Source organism: Coregonus clupeaformis, unplaced genomic scaffold (assembly GCF_020615455.1).
Source record: "Coregonus clupeaformis isolate EN_2021a unplaced genomic scaffold, ASM2061545v1 scaf0170, whole genome shotgun sequence".
Taxonomy (NCBI): domain Eukaryota; kingdom Metazoa; phylum Chordata; class Actinopteri; order Salmoniformes; family Salmonidae; genus Coregonus; species Coregonus clupeaformis.
The window spans coordinates 175,001-190,000 of NW_025533625.1; the positions used below are offsets into that span (position 1 = coordinate 175,001).

General features: G+C 46.9%; 1 protein-coding gene across 8 annotated transcripts in view; it reads right to left on the bottom strand.

Annotated features, from left to right (window-relative positions):
• Nucleotides 1-15,000, bottom strand: part of rbm47 (RNA binding motif protein 47) — a 65,377-nt gene that overhangs the window by 17,220 nt on the left and 33,157 nt on the right. Inside the window, exon 1 of one of the 8 annotated variants that reach the window (XM_045213903.1) lies at nt 4,470-4,938. The exons of the other annotated variants lie outside the window; for them this stretch is intronic. The gene's annotated coding sequence lies outside the window, so the exon portion shown is untranslated. Of the gene's footprint in view, nt 1-4,469; nt 4,939-15,000 lie in introns of those variants that run through there. 8 annotated transcript variants of the gene reach the window in all.

Consider the following 15,000-nt stretch of genomic DNA (forward strand, 5'->3'; position numbering starts at 1 on the left):
CGGTGGTCTAGAGAGGTGGCCTACGGTAGTCTAGCAGTCTATAGAGGTGGCCTACGGTGGTCTAGAGAGGTGGCCTACGGTGGTCTAGCAGTCTATAGAGGTGGCCTACGATGGTCTAGAGATCTAAAGAGGTGGCCTACGGTGGTCTATAGAGGTGGCCTACGGTAGTCTAGCAGTCTATAGAGGTGGCCTACGGTAGTCTAGAGAGGTGGCCTACGGTGGTCTAGCAGTCTATAGAGGTGGCCTACGATGGTCTAGAGATCTAAAGAGGTGGCCTACGGTGGTCTATAGACCATCAGTCTTCTATCAATAACATGAATCTACTGTTTTATTTTGTTTATTACTTTTTACCCCCTTTTCCTCCCCAATTTCGTGATATCCAATTGGTAGTTACAGTCTTGTCCCATCGCTGCAACTCCCGTACGGACACGGGAGAGGGGAAGGTCGAGAGCCGTGCGTCCTCCGAAACATGACCCCGCCAAGCCGCATTGCGTCTTGACACACTGCTCGCTTAACCCGGAAGCCAGCTGCACAATGTGACGGAGGAAACACTGTACAACTGGCGACCGTGTCAGCGTGCACTGCGCCCGGCCCGCCACAAGGAGTCACTAGAGCGGGATGGGACAAGGACATCCCGGCCGGCCAAACCCTCCCCCAACCCGGACGACGCTGGGCCAATTGTGCAGCCCGGGATCGAATCTGGGTCTGTAGACCGCTGCGCCAAAGCCTGGTATCGAACCTGGGTCTGTAGACCGCTGCGACACTCGGGAGGCCAGCTATTACTACTTTTGTTGACCTGACAGCTGTGTTCCCATAGAAATATCCTCTATATAGCAGGCCTCCCCAGTCAAATTGCCAGGGTTAAAGGCTCTAAGCCTACTATTTCAGTATCTCTCCTCTATCTGTCCCAGCCAATAAACAAGCTGCTATTTCAGTATCTCTCCTCTATCTGTCCTAGCCAATAAACACGCTGCTATTTCAGTATCTCTCCTCTATCTGTCCTAGCCAAAAAACACGCTGCTATTTCAGTATCTCTCCTCTATCTGTCCTAGCCAATAAACACGCTGCTATTTCAGTATCTCTCCTCTATCTGTCCTAGCCAATAAACACGCTGCTATTTTAGTATCTCTCCTCTATCTGTCCTAGCCAATAAACACGCTGCTATTTCAGTATCTCTCCTCTATCTGTCCTAGCCAATAAACACGCTGCTATTTCAGTATCTCTCCTCTATCTGTCCTAGCCAATAAACACTCTGCTATTTCAGTATCTCTCCTCTATCTGTCTTAGCCAATAAACACGCTGCTATTTCAGTATCTCTCCTCTATCTGTCCTAGCCAATAAACACGCTGCTATTTCAGTATCTCTCCTCTATCTGTCCTAGCCAATAAACACGCTGCTATTTCAGTATCTCTCCTCTATCTGTCCTAGCCAATAAACACGCTGCTATTTCAGTATCTCTCCTCTATCTGTCCTAGCCAATAAACACGCTGCTATTTCAGTATCTCTCCTCTATCTGTCCTAGCCAATAAACACGCTGCTATTTCAGTATCTCTCCTCTATCTGTCCTAGCCAATAAACACGCTGCTATTTCAGTATCTCTCCTCTATCTGTCTTAGCCAATAAACACGCTGCTATTTCAGTATCTCTCCTCTATCTGTCCTAGCCAATAAACACGCTGCTATTTCAGTATCTCTCCTCTATCTGTCCTAGCCAATAAACACGCCGCTATTTCAGTATCTCTCCTCTATCTGTCCTAGCCAATAAACACGCTGCTATTTCAGTATCTCTCCTCTATCTGTCCTAGCCAATAAACACGCTGCTATTTCAGTATCTCTCCTCTATCTGTCCTAGCCAATAAACACGCTGCTATTTCAGTATCTCTCCTCTATCTGTCCTAGCCAATAAACACGCTGCTATTTCAGTATCTCTCCTCTATCTGTCTTAGCCAATAAACACGCTGCTATTTCAGTATCTCTCCTCTGTCTGTCCTAGCCAATAAACACGCTGCTATTTCAGTATCTCTCCTCTATCTGTCCTAGCCAATAAACACGCTGCTATTTCAGTATCTCTCCTCTATCTGTCCTAGCCAATAAACACGCTGCTATTTCAGTATCTCTCCTCTATCTGTCCTAGCCAATAAACACGCTGCTATTTCAGTATCTCTCCTCTGTCTGTCCTAGCCAATAAACACGCTGCTATTTCAGTATCTCTCCTCTATCTGTCCTAGCCAATAAACACGCTGCTATTTCAGTATCTCTCCTCTATCTGTCTTAGCCAATAAACACGCTGCTATTTCAGTATCTCTCCTCTGTCTGTCCTAGCCAATAAACACGCTGCTATTTCAGTATCTCTCCTCTATCTGTCCTAGCCAATAAACACGCTGCTATTTCAGTATCTCTCCTCTATCTGTCCTAGCCAATAAACACGCTGCTATTTCAGTATCTCTCCTCTATCTGTCCTAGCCAATAAACACGCTGCTATTTCAGTATCTCTCCTCTATCTGTCCTAGCCAATAAACACGCTGCTATTTCAGTATCTCTCCTCTATCTGTCCTAGCCAATAAACACGCTGCTATTTCAGTATCTCTCCTCTATCTGTCTTAGCCAATAAACACGCTGCTATTTCAGTATCTCTCCTCTGTCTGTCCTAGCCAATAAACACGCTGCTATTTCAGTATCTCTCCTCTATCTGTCCTAGCCAATAAACACGCTGCTATTTCAGTATCTCTCCTCTATCTGTCCTAGCCAATAAACACACTGCTATTTCAGTATCTCTATTCTATCTGTCCTAGCCAATAAACACGCTGCTATTTCAGTATCTCTATTCTATCTGTCCTAGCCAATAAACACACTGCTATTTCAGTATCTCTCCTCTATCTGTCCTAGCCAATAAACACGCTGCTATTTCAGTATCTCTCCTCTATCTGTCCTAGCCAATAAACACGCTGCTATTTCAGTATCTCTCCTCTCTATCTGTCCTAGCCAATAATTGATTATGCCATTCTTAGTGCAAACGTAGACGAATGAATAAATCCCCAGCTAGCTAAAACAGAATACATACATATTGTAGCGATCCCTTGCTATATGAGCCACATTGCAGTTTAACCCCATTGGCGCGTAAACCTATTGGCGCGTAGGGTGTTTGCCTTTTCACGCCAGCGACCCGGGTTCACTTCCCTGCCCCTGCCCTGCCATTCGCTACAATACATACAGCCATAGCAGTAACACAGTGAAATAGAAACCGGGACTGTTCAGTCTGAAATGAGTTACACCCCCCTCCCCCGTGTGTGTTGAGAACAATGAGAGTCTCAGTCTCTGCTCTGTCCTGAGTAACATTGAGCCAGAGGATCTCTGTAGAGTTACTTAGGAGACACACACACGCACACACTGGCTCACAGCAGCCCGCCCAGCCTTCCTTAACGACACAGTCACATGGTGACAGAGCGACCAATGAAAAGGCTGCGATTACTAAAACTCTCGATAGCTGCGTGGTTCCATTTCAAAATGTCCCCCTTTTTAGGACCACAACACAACGTTAGCGACATCACCAAAGACGGGACTACTCCCCATTGGTCAACAAGGCTGAGGCATAAAAGCTGACTCCAGAACAGTTGTTTAAACCCTTTGACACGTAGCCTGCCTCCCAAATGACACCCTGTCCTCTGCATACCGTAGGGTGCTTCTTCACTGTATAGCGGATAGGGGGGCCATTTGGGACGCGGGTCGTAGTCAACAACAGTCATGATGCCAAACACACAGCGTCAGAACCATGAGACACACACATATATATCATGGGGATCAACTGTCTAAACAGCCAAACAGCAACTTCTCAGTCTAATGGAAAATCACTGGCAGACTGACAGGCAGACAAGAAGATAGACAGACAGGTTAGACAGACAGACAGACAGACAGGCAGGCAGGCAGGCAGGCAGGCAGGCAGGCAGGCAGGCAGGCAGGCAGGCAGGTTAGACAGACAGGCAGGTTAGACAGACAGGTTAGACAGACAGGTTAGACAGACAGACAGACAGACAGGCAGGCAGGCAGGCAGGCAGGCAGGCAGGCAGGCAGGCAGACAGGCAGACAGGCAGACAGGCAGGCAGACAGACCTTTAAAACATCCCAGTCACTCCATTAGTTCAGGTAGATCCGAACTAACACTGAACTAAAACTGAACTAAAACTGAACTAACACTGAACTAAAACTGAACTAACACTGAACTAAAACTGAACTAAAACTGAACTAGCACTGAACTAACACTGAACTAACACTGAACTAACACTGAACTAAAACTGAACTAAAACTAAACTAAAACTGAACTAAAACTGAAGTAACACTGAACTAAAACTGAAGTAACACTGAAATAAGAATGAATGAACAACAGAACAGGTAATGATCAGGAGGAGGAGAAGAGAGAGAGAGAGAGAAGAGATAGGAGGGAAGACAGGGGAAGATTGAAATAAAAGCTAGATACCCTATTTCCTTTCCTCCACACCGTTCCACAGCCTGGCTCCTGAGTGCCTGCTAGATCTATGCCTCCCTGAGAGACAGGTACAGAGAGCAGAGAGGCCAGCCTACTCTCACACACAGACCGGACCCTGAGCAACAACAGGGTACAGAGAGCAGAGAGGCCAGCCTACTCTCACACACAGACCGGACCCTGAGCAACAACAGGGCAGACGCTAGGCTGAGGCAGGTGGAGCTAAGGTGTGTGTAGGGAGGGGAGCAGGAACACACACCATAAACACACACACACACACACACACACACACACACACACACACACACCACACTAAAGCACCTGTTTCATAAACCCACCAGTCTCTGACTCAGTATAACTACTGTGAAGGGAGGAACTGGCAGTTAGGAGAGGAGACTACAGGGAACTGTAGTTCTTAGGAAGATTTCAGGTTTGAGTTTGTAGTTTTGAGCCAGGTTTAGGACCTAGTCAGTCAGGTTGGTGTGTGTATATAGCAACAGTACATGAGTTCCCAGCACGGACCAAGCTAAGTAAACAGCACACACCTTAGTGAGCAGCTAAGAGAGAGAGAGAGATAGGGAGAGAGAGAGAGAGAGAGAGAGAGAGAGAGAGAGAGAGAGAGAGAGAGAGAGAGAGAGAGAGAGAGAGAGAGAGAGGGAGAGCGAGAGAGAGGAGAGCGAGAGAGAGAGAGAGAGAGAGAGAGAGAGAGAGAGAGAGAGAGAGAGAGAGAGAGAGAGAGAGAGAGAGAGAGAGAGAGAGAGAGAGAGAGAGAGATTTGTTCTGTCTTCATTGTGGTGTTGCTTTGGTCTGATAAAGTGTTTTATTATCAACTGCTGTGGCAACAGTGTTGTGTCAATAAAGCATATCTGACAGAGGGAGAAAGAGAGAGAGAAATATATATATATATATAGAGAGACAGAGAGCAAGACAGAGAGGGAGAAAGAGAGGGAGACAGAGAGGGAAACAGAGAGCGAGACAGAGAGAGGGAGACAGAGGGAGACAGAGAGAGAGAGAGAGAGGGAGACAGAGAGAGACAGAGAGAGAGAGAGACAGAGAGAGAGAGAGAGGGAGAGAGAGGGAGCCGGAGAGAGAAGTCTGTGTATGTGTATGAGTCAGTGTGTGTGTGTGTTTGTGTGTGTATGTGCGTGTGTTTGTATGTGTATGTGTATGTGTATGTGTGTGTGTGTGTGTGTGTGTGTGTGTGTGTGTGTGTGTGTGTGTGTGTGTGTGTGTGTGTGTGTGTGTGTGTGTGTGTGTGTGTGTGTGTGTGTATTGGGGCTAGCTGAAAGGTCAGCAAGACAGAAGCCTCTCCCCCTTTCTAACCCTTTCCCTGTTGAGGTCAAACCAGATGAAAGATGAACTGTCAATCATCAGCATCAGAAGATCTATAGTGTTCCAATGACCGGACTGCGAGGTCACCAGACCATCCGATCAACCGTTAAGCATTAACCGTTAAATGACAGGAAGACATGAACAAGGAAATGAGTGACTCGACTGACGGAGGACAGAAAAACATCCCTCCTTCAATCATTATACACACACACACACACTCCAAAGGCCCACCTGAGCCCTGTAACCTAAGGAATCTGCCTAGTAGACAAACCCAGCAATAAACAGGAATCAACCCAGCAATCTACCTGCAATATACTGTCCGACAGCAATCATAAAAAAGAACGAGTAGTCTTCAGTCAGTTATGAAATATAATGTCACTTGGTTATAGTCCCCTGTAGCTCAGTTGGTAGAGCGTGGCGCTTGCAACGCCAGGGTTGTGGGTTCGTTTCCCATGGGGGGCCAGTATGAAACATAATGTATGCTCTCACTAACTGTAAGTCGCTCTGGATAAGAGCGTCTGCTAAAATGACTGAAATGTTATACAAGGTCCCTCAGTTAGAAGTTACATGTCCGCAAAGGAAGATGTTTTGGTGATGTAGAGACGGGGATTCTAGATTTAGATGTGGTCCTCTGTAGCTCAGCTGGTAGAGCACGGCGCTTGTAACGCCAGGGTAGTGGGTTCGATCCCCGGGACCACCCCAAACACAAAAAAATGTATGCACGCACGACTGTAAGTCGCTTTGTATAAAAGCGTCTGCTAAATGGCATGTTATTATTTCAGATTTACCCATGGTGATGAGTATAGTAGTTCTAGGATTTTCTACTTTTCATTAGTACTGTAAGGTGCGGACGCTGCAGATGCCACATGAGAGGCCATTTAACAACAAGTATTCAACATTATTCTGACGAAGGTGACGTTTAAAACAGAATATAGATTGTTCTCTTCAGTAACAAGATGGCTGCTGAACACAACGCAATAAGACAACAGTATGATGCAGAGACGGGAAGGAAGCGTATACATGTGTATGTTAGGGGGTTTACAATGGATTAGCATTACGAGTTAGCATTATGGATTAGCGTTATGGATTAGCGTTATGGGTTAGCATTATGGATTAGCATTATGGGTTAGCATTACGGATTAGCATTATGGGTTAGCATTACGGATTAGCATTATGGATTAGCATTATGGGTTAGCATTATGGATTAGCATTATGGATTAGCATCATGGGTTAGCATTATTAGCTAGTGTTATGAGCTAGCATTATGGGCTAGCATTATTATCTAGTGTTATGAGCTAGCATTATGGGCTAGCGATATGAGTTAGGGTTAGTTAGCAGAACAGAACAGTGACACGGCAGACACCAGCAGACACCATTTCAGTTAATGGTGACTGATAAAGTAGGAGCCAGGTCAGAGACAGAATGGTCTTCAACAGGACAGTCCAGGGTTTATAACACCACATAGAGGAGAGACAGAATGGTCTTCAACAGGACAGTCCAGGGTTTATAACACCACATAGAGGAGAGACAGAATGGTCTTCAACAGGACAGTCCAGGGGTTTATAACACCACATAGAGGAGAGACAGAATGGTCTTCAACAGGACAGTCCAGGGTTTATAACACCACATAGAGGAGAGACAGAATGGTCTTCAACAGGACAGTCCAGGGTTTATAACACCACATAGAGGAGAGACAGAATGGTCTTCAACAGGACAGTCCAGGGGTTTATAACACCACATAGAGGAGAGACAGAATGGTCTTCAACAGGACAGTCCAGGGTTTATAACACCACATAGAGGAGAGACAGAATGGTCTTCAACAGGACAGTCCAGGGTTTATAACACCACATAGAGAAGAGACAGAATGGTCTTCAACAGGACAGTCCAGGGTTTATAACACCACATAGAGGAGAGACAGAATGGTATTCAACAGGACAGTCCAGGGTTTATAACACCACATAGAGGAGAGACAGAATGGTCTTCAACAGGACAGTCCAGGGTTTATAACACCACATAGAGGAGAGACAGAATGGTCTTCAACAGGACAGTCCAGGGTTTATAACACCACATAGAGGAGAGACAGAATGGTCTTCAACAGGACAGTCCAGGGGTTTATAACACCACATAGAGGAGAGACAGAATGGTCTTCAACAGGACAGTCCAGGGTTTATAACACCACATAGAGGAGAGACAGAATGGTCTTCAACAGGACAGTCCAGGGTTTATAACACCACATAGAGGAGAGACAGAATGGTCTTCAACAGGACAGTCCAGGGGTTTATAACACCACATAGAGGAGAGACAGAATGGTCTTCAACAGGACAGTCCAGGGTTTATAACACCACATAGAGGAGAGACAGAATGGTCTTCAACAGGACAGTCCAGGGTTTATAACACCACATAGAGAAGAGACAGAATGGTCTTCAACAGGACAGTCCAGGGTTTATAACACCACATAGAGGGAGAGACAGAATGGTATTCAACAGGACAGTCCAGGGTTTATAACACCACATAGAGGAGAGACAGAATGGTCTTCAACAGGACAGTCCAGGGTTTATAACACCACATAGAGGAGAGACAGAATGGTCTTCAACAGGACAGTCCAGGGTTTATAACACCACATAGAGGAGAGACAGAATGGTCTTCAACAGGACAGTCCAGGAGTTTATAACACCACATAGAGGAGAGACAGAATGGTCTTCAACAGGACAGTCCAGGGTTTATAACACCACATAGAGGAGAGACAGAATGGTCTTCAACAGTGTTCATAAGGACAGCAAGACAGTTATGGAGATGTACAGTTATACAGTTATACAGTTATGTAGTTTATAGTTCTACAGTTCTAAACTTATAAAGTTATACAGTCGTACAGTTATGTAGTTATAATATAATAATAATATGCCATTTAGCAGACGCTTTTATCCAAAGCGACTTACAGTCATGCGCGCATACATTTTTACGTATGGGTGGTCCCGGGGATCGAACCCACTACCCTGGCGTTACAAGCGCCGTGCTCTACCAGCTGAGCTCTAAACTTACGAAGTTATACAGTTTATACATACAGAATCAACCAGAGTTAAATAAGGAGACTTCAGACAAGAAAAACAAAGTCTAGTCAAAACCCCCAACATCTCTCCCCTCTAGTATTACACCCCAACATCTCTCCCCTCTAGTATTACACCCCAACATCTCTCCCCTCTAGTATTACAGCCACACCCCAACATCTCTCCCCTCTAGTATTACAGCCACACCCCAACATCTCTCCCCTCTAGTATTACACCCCAACATCTCTCCCCTCTAGTATTACACCCCAACATCTCTCCCCTCTAGTATTACACCCCAACATCTCTCCCCTCTAGTATTACAGCAACACCCCAACATCTCTCCCCTCTAGTATTACACCCCAACATCTCTCCCCTCTAGTATTACACCCCAACATCTCTCCCCTCTAGTATTACACCCCAACATCTCTCCCCTCTAGTATTACAGCAACACCCCAACATCTCTCCCCTCTAGTATTACACCCCAACATCTCTCCCCTCTAGTATTACACCCCAACATCTCTCCCCTCTAGTATTACACCCCAACATCTCTCCCCTCTAGTATTACACCCCAACATCTCTCCCCTCTAGTATTACACCCCAACATCTCTCCCCTCTAGTATTACACCCCAACATCTCTCCCTCTAGTATTACACCCCAACATCTCTCCCCTCTAGTATTACAGCCCAACATCTCTCCCCTCTAGTATTACAGCCCAACATCTCTCCCCTCTAGTATTACAGCCACACCCCAACATCTCTCCCCTCTAGTATTACAGCCCAACATCTCTCCCCTCTAGTATTACAGCCCAACATCTCTCCCCTCTAGTATTACAGCCACACCCCAACATCTCTCCCCTCTAGTATTACAGCCCAACATCTCTCCCCTCTAGTATTACACCCCAACATCTCTCCCCTCTAGTATTACACCCCAACATCTCTCCCCTCTAGTATTACAGCCCAACATCTCTCCCCTCTAGTATTACACCCCAACATCTCTCCCCTCTAGGATTACAGCCACACCCCAACATCTCTCCCCTCTAGTATTACAGCCACACCCCAACATCTCTCCCCTCTAGTATTACACCCCAACATCTCTCCCCTCTAGTATTACACCCCAACATCTCTCCCCTCTAGTATTACACCCCAACATCTCTCCCCTCTAGTATTACAGCCCAACATCTCTCCCCTCTAGTATTACAGCCCAACATCTCTCCCCTCTAGTATTACAGCCCAACATCTCTCCCCTCTAGTATTACACCCCAACATCTCTCCCCTCTAGTATTACACCCCAACATCTCTCCCCTCTAGTATTACACCCCAACATCTCTCCCCTCTAGTATTACAGCCACACCCCAACATCTCTCCCCTCTAGTATTACAGCCCAACATCTCTCCCCTCTAGTATTACAGCCCAACATCTCTCCCCTCTAGTATTACACCCCAACATCTCTCCCCTCTAGTATTACACCCCAACATCTCTCCCCTCTAGTATTACACCCCAACATCTCTCCCCTCTAGTATTACACCCCAACATCTCTCCCCTCTAGTATTACAGCCACACCCCAACATCTCTCCCCTCTAGTATTACACCCCAACATCTCTCCCTCTAGTATTACAGCCCAACATCTCTCCCCTCTAGTATTACACCCCAACATCTCTCCCCTCTAGTATTACACCCCAACATCTCTCCCCTCTAGTATTACACCCCAACATCTCTCCCCTCTAGTATTACACCCCAACATCTCTCCCCTCTAGTATTACACCCCAACATCTCTCCCCTCTAGTATTACACCCCAACATCTCTCCCCTCTAGTATTACACCCCAACATCTCTCCCCTCTAGTATTACACCCCAACATCTCTCCCTCTAGTATTACAGCCCAACATCTCTCCCCTCTAGTATTACACCCCAACATCTCTCCCCTCTAGTATTACACCCCAACATCTCTCCCCTCTAGTATTACACCCCAACATCTCTCCCCTCTAGTATTACACCCCAACATCTCTCCCCTCTAGTATTACACCCCAACATCTCTCCCCTCTAGTATTACACCCCAACATCTCTCCCCTCTAGTATTACACCCCAACATCTCTCCCCTCTAGTATTACAGCCACACCCCAACATCTCTCCCCTCTAGTATTACAGCCCAACATCTCTCCCCTCTAGTATTACACCCCAACATCTCTCCCCTCTAGTATTACACCCCAACATCTCTCCCCTCTAGTATTACACCCCAACATCTCTCCCTCTAGTATTACAGCCCAACATCTCTCCCCTCTAGTATTACACCCCAACATCTCTCCCCTCTAGTATTACACCCCAACATCTCTCCCCTCTAGTATTACAGCCACACCCCAACATCTCTCCCCTCTAGTATTACACCCCAACATCTCTCCCCTCTAGTATTACACCCCAACATCTCTCCCCTCTAGTATTACACCCCAACATCTCTCCCCTCTAGTATTACAGCCCAACATCTCTCCCCTCTAGTATTACAGCCACACCCCAACATCTCTCCCCTCTAGTATTACACCCCAACATCTCTCCCCTCTAGTATTACACCCCAACATCTCTCCCCTCTAGTATTACAGCCACACCCCAACATCTCTCCCCTCTAGTATTACACCCCAACATCTCTCCCCTCTAGTATTACACCCCAACATCTCTCCCCTCTAGTATTACAGCCCAACATCTCTCCCCTCTAGTATTACAGCCACACCCCAACATCTCTCCCCTCTAGTATTACAGCCACACCCCAACATCTCTCCCCTCTAGTATTACAGCCCAACATCTCTCCCCTCTAGTATTACACCCCAACATCTCTCCCCTCTAGTATTACACCCCAACATCTCTCCCTCTAGTATTACACCCCAACATCTCTCCCCTCTAGTATTACAGCCCAACATCTCTCCCCTCTAGTATTACAGCCGCACCCCAACATCTCTCCCCTCTAGTATTACACCCCAACATCTCTCCCCTCTAGTATTACAGCCCAACATCTCTCCCCTCTAGTATTACACCCCAACATCTCTCCCCTCTAGTATTACAGCCCAACATCTCTCCCCTCTAGTATTACAGCCCAACATCTCTCCCCTCTAGTATTACACCCCAACATCTCTCCCCTCTAGTATTACACCCCAACATCTCTCCCCTCTAGTATTACAGCCCAACATCTCTCCCCTCTAGTATTACAGCCCAACATCTCTCCCCTCTAGTATTACACCCCAACATCTCTCCCCTCTAGTATTACACCCCAACATCTCTCCCCTCTAGTATTACACCCCAACATCTCTCCCCTCTAGTATTACACCCCAACATCTCTCCCCTCTAGTATTACAGCCCAACATCTCTCCCCTCTAGTATTACACCCCAACATCTCTCCCCTCTAGTATTACACCCCAACATCTCTCCCCTCTAGTATTACACCCCAACATCTCTCCCCTCTAGTATTACACCCCAACATCTCTCCCCTCTAGTATTACACCCCAACATCTCTCCCCTCTAGTATTACAGCCCAACATCTCTCCCCTCTAGTATTACAGCCCAACATCTCTCCCCTCTAGTATTACAGCCACACCCCAACATCTCTCCCCTCTAGTATTACACCCCAACATCTCTCCCCTCTAGTATTACACCCCAACATCTCTCCCCTCTAGTATTACACCCCAACATCTCTCCCCTCTAGTATTACAGCCACACCCCAACATCTCTCCCTCTAGTATTACAGCCCAACATCTCTCCCCTCTAGTATTACACCCCAACATCTCTCCCCTCTAGTATTACACCCCAACATCTCTCCCCTCTAGTATTACACCCCAACATCTCTCCCCTCTAGTATTACACCCCAACATCTCTCCCCTCTAGTATTACACCCCAACATCTCTCCCCTCTAGTATTACACCCCAACATCTCTCCCCTCTAGTATTACAGCCCAACATCTCTCCCCTCTAGTATTACAGCCACACCCCAACATCTCTCCCCTCTAGTATTACAGCCCAACATCTCTCCCCTCTAGTATTACACCCCAACATCTCTCCCCTCTAGTATTACACCCCAACATCTCTCCCCTCTAGTATTACAGCCCAACATCTCTCCCCTCTAGTATTACACCCCAACATCTCTCCCCTCTAGTATTACAGCCCAACATCTCTCCCCTCTAGTATTACAGCCACACCCCAACATCTCTCCCCTCTAGTATTACACCCCAACATCTCTCCCCTCTAGTATTACACCCCAACATCTCTCCCCTCTAGTATTACACCCCAACATCTCTCCCCTCTAGTATTACACCCCAACATCTCTCCCCTCTAGTATTACACCCCAACATCTCTCCCCTCTAGTATTACAGCCCAACATCTCTCCCTCTAGTATTACACCCCAACATCTCTCCCCTCTAGTATTACACCCCAACATCTCTCCCCTCTAGTATTACACCCCAACATCTCTCCCCTCTAGTATTACAGCCCCAACATCTCTCCCCTCTAGTATTACACCCCAACATCTCTCCCCTCTAGTATTACACCCCAACATCTCTCCCCTCTAGTATTACACCCCAACATCTCTCCCCTCTAGTATTACAGCCCAACATCTCTCCCCTCTAGTATTACACCCCAACATCTCTCCCCTCTAGTATTACACCCCAACATCTCTCCCTCTAGTATTACACCCCAACATCTCTCCCCTCTAGTATTACACCCCAACATCTCTCCCCTCTAGTATTACAGCCCAACATCTCTCCCCTCTAGTATTACAGCCCAACATCTCTCCCCTCTAGTATTACACCCCAACATCTCTCCCCTCTAGTATTACACCCCAACATCTCTCCCCTCTAGTATTACACCCCAACATCTCTCCCCTCTAGTATTACACCCCAACATCTCTCCCCTCTAGTATTACAGCCCAACATCTCTCCCCTCTAGTATTACACCCCAACATCTCTCCCCTCTAGTATTACACCCCAACATCTCTCCCCTCTAGTATTACACCCCAACATCTCTCCCCTCTAGTATTACAGCCACACCCCAACATCTCTCCCCTCTAGTATTACAGCCACACCCCAACATCTCTCCCCTCTAGTATTACAGCCACACCCCAACATCTCTCCCCTCTAGTATTACACCCCAACATCTCTCCCCTCTAGTATTACAGCCCAACATCTCTCCCCTCTAGTATTACAGCCCAACATCTCTCCCCTCTAGTATTACACCCCAACATCTCTCCCCTCTAGTATTACACCCCAACATCTCTCCCCTCTAGTATTACACCCCAACATCTCTCCCCTCTAGTATTACAGCCCAACATCTCTCCCCTCTAGTATTACAGCCACACCCCAACATCTCTCCCCTCTAGTATTACAGCCACACCCCAACATCTCTCCCCTCTAGTATTACACCCCAACATCTCTCCCCTCTAGTATTACACCCCAACATCTCTCCCCTCTAGTATTACACCCCAACATCTCTCCCCTCTAGTATTACACCCCAACATCTCTCCCCTCTAGTATTACAGCCACACCCCAACATCTCTCCCCTCTAGTATTACACCCCAACATCTCTCCCCTCTAGTATTACAGCCCAACATCTCTCCCCTCTAGTATTACACCCCAACATCTCTCCCCTCTAGTATTACAGCCACACCCCAACATCTCTCCCCTCTAGTATTACACCCCCAACATCTCTCCCCTCTAGTATTACACCCCAACATCTCTCCCCTCTAGTATTACAGCCACACCCCCAACATCTCTCCCCTCTAGTATTACACCCCAACATCTCTCCCCTCTAGTATTACACCCCAACATCTCTCCCCTCTAGTATTACAGCCCAACATCTCTCCCCTCTAGTATTACACCCCAACATCTCTCCCCTCTAGTATTACACCCCAACATCTCTCCCTCTAGTATTACACCCCAACATCTCTCCCCTCTAGTATTACACCCCAACATCTCTCCCTCTAGTATTACACCCCAACATCTCTCCCCTCTAGTATTACAGCCACACCCCAACACCTCTCCCCTCTAGTATTACACCCCAACATCTCTCCCCTCTAGTATTACACCCCAACATCTCTCCCCTCTAGTATTACAGCCACACCCCAACATCTCTCCCCTCTAGTATTACAGCCACACCCCAACATCTCTCCCCTCTAGTATTAC